General features: G+C 53.0%; 1 protein-coding gene and 1 non-coding gene across 2 annotated transcripts in view; one reads left to right on the top strand and one right to left on the bottom strand.

Annotated features, from left to right (window-relative positions):
* LOC125906696 (uncharacterized) overlaps nucleotides 1-2500 on the bottom strand; it is a 189944-nt gene that overhangs the window by 133982 nt on the left and 53462 nt on the right. The gene's annotated exons all lie outside the window — the stretch shown is intronic.
* On the top strand, nucleotides 2011-2164 carry LOC125908286 (5.8S ribosomal RNA). Its single transcript, XR_007453364.1, has one exon. It is a non-coding gene; the product is annotated as a 5.8S ribosomal RNA (ribosomal RNA).

Below are 2500 nucleotides of genomic sequence, written 5' to 3' on the forward strand. Positions count from 1 at the left end.
CAGCAAGCGGCTCGGCGGATCCTCTCCGTTCTGCAGGAGGACTGGCGGGAGGAGCAGCAACCCTTGGCAGACGCTGAGGCTGCTCAGCCAGATCCTGCATCCAGCCTGCCCGAGGACATGGCAGAGGCAGAACGGAGACTGCTGTGACGTCGCGAGGTGCGCAACCGCAGCGCCCGGCGGAGGTGTCAACAGCAACGGCAGCAGCGACTCGGCGACATCGAGCTGGCACCAGCCGTGTTGGCACACGCAGCGGCCAACGAAGCAGCGGAGCCGACAGGGGAGGTCGAGGAGGAGGAGGTCAGCCCTCCAGTACCACCAATCCCCCCGCGCAGCCGGGGATTGCCTCCCTCCCCACGAACAACGGAGATGCGGCGACGTCGGCGCAACTATATGCAGCTGCAGTACCGGAGGAGGCGTCGGGACGGAGAGCTCGGAGATGTACCGCAGGGTCGCCAGCGACGTGGGCGAATACCACCATCCGCAGCGGAGCTGGAGCGACGACGGCTCAACAGGCGACAGAGGGAGAGACAACGGCGGCTGGAACAACGGCAAGCGGAGGTCGAGGCTCAGCCTCCCCCGTGGAATGAGCTGCCGAGCTCTCAGCTGGCCGAAAGAAGAAGCAGCCTCACAGACGTCGAGAGAGCGGCCATAACATCGGCAAATACTTCCGCACGTTGAGGAATATTGGAATATGATTTGGAGACACCTGCAAGGAAACGAAAAACGTTAAAGGTTTACGGAACGACATTTTTGTTTTGCGAAAAAGGATATCTTTCTCTGATCATTTCGGGAAGTACGAAAACTAAGTGAACTAAAATACTTTAGTTGAAACAAAGAGAAAGGCCCAAATGGGCGGAATTCCCGGCGAGAGGGAGTCCGTTAGTGGTAACCCGCCGCTGGTAGGAGCGGATTTTCTTGGTAGCAGTTAGTAACACCAATAAAGATAACCCAATGAATTAAAAAAAAGAAGTGGAGCTTGCGGCTTAATGTGACTCAACACGGGAAAACTTACCAGGTCCGAACTTATTGAGGTAAGACAGATTGATAGCTCTTTCTCAAACTTAAGGGTAGTGGTGCATGGCCGTTCTTAGTTCGTGGAATGATTTGTCTGGTTAATTCCGGTAACGAACGCGACTCAGTCAAGCTAACTAGAACGCTGTCAGTAGTGTGCCTCCGGGCGCACCTGACGTTAGGAGTGGCGGGTGTCCTCACGGGTGCCCGTCACTTAGTTTTCCCTGCTTAGCTTGACAACTTGTGTTTAGCAAGATGAGATTGAGCGATAACAGGTCCGTGATGCCCTTAGATGTTGTGGGCTGCGTGTTCTCGCCTTATGGCGCCCCCATTCCGAGAGGAACGGGAAATCACCCAAATGCTCATTTAGTAGGGATTGGGGACTGCAATGGTCCCCATGAACCTGGAATTTCTAGTAAGTGCTAGTCATTAGCTAGCGCTGATTACGTCTCTGCCCTTTGTACACACCGCCCGTCGCTACTACCGATGGATTATTTAGTGAGGTCTCTGGAGGCACACCTTCCGCGATTCCTTCGTGAGTTGCAGTTGGCACGGCCGAAGTTGACCGAACTTGATGATTTAGAGGAAGTAAAAGTCGTAACAAGGTTTCCGTAGGTGAACTTGCGGAAGGATCATTAACGTGGTTTTTGAATGAGTAATAACAAGGTTGAAGTGTTATGTTGGAGGTCGAGTGCGCTGCATACCAAAATTTGAACGCGGTAACTTGCACTCGGCGCCGACATGCACTCCCAAACCGTAGTTTTGATATGTGTGGGGAGTTCCTTACGGTTCTTCCTCCCAGAGATTGTCACTATCTGGGACGTACATTAATTTGTACCTGCATTAGCGTACGCTTTTTTAGAGAGCATATCAAGACGTCTCGTAAGAGACAACACTTGTACTTGTACAAGTTTGAGTAACCCATTGTTGCAGGTCGAGTGTGTTGCATACCAAACTTTGAACGTGGTTACGCCACTCGGCCCCGAAAGGCACTCTTTAAACCCTAGGCAGGGGATCACTCGGCTCATGGATCGATGAAGACCGCAGCTAAATGCGCGTCATAATGTGAACTGCAGGACACATGAACATTGATAAGTTGAACGCATATGGCGCATCGGACGTTTAATCCCGACCGATGCACACATGAGTGCCTACTAATTACCAAAGTCTCATTTAGTTAACTACAGTGGCCGTCCGCGAAGGTGCCCGGGTCATCCGACGCACTGGGCGGTCGCTGTGCATAATGACGTGCTTGGTCCCCGTCTGCGAGACCTCGGGCGTGGAAAGTGGACACTCTCGAGCGTATGTTGGATGCGTTTCGTGTTGGTGGTGTTTGATGCGTAGGGCTTGTGGTGTGTGTCAAGCCGCATGGTTCGAACTAATGCTACGTCGTTCCCGATGGCCACCGGCAGTCTACTCTCAAGGCTAAAATCGGCTCGTCTAGGGATTCGGAAAGCTAAGTCGCTGTAACTCATGTGGCCCATACACG

The sequence above is a fragment of the Anopheles coluzzii genome, chromosome X (assembly GCF_943734685.1).
Source record: "Anopheles coluzzii chromosome X, AcolN3, whole genome shotgun sequence".
Lineage (NCBI taxonomy): Eukaryota > Metazoa > Arthropoda > Insecta > Diptera > Culicidae > Anopheles > Anopheles coluzzii.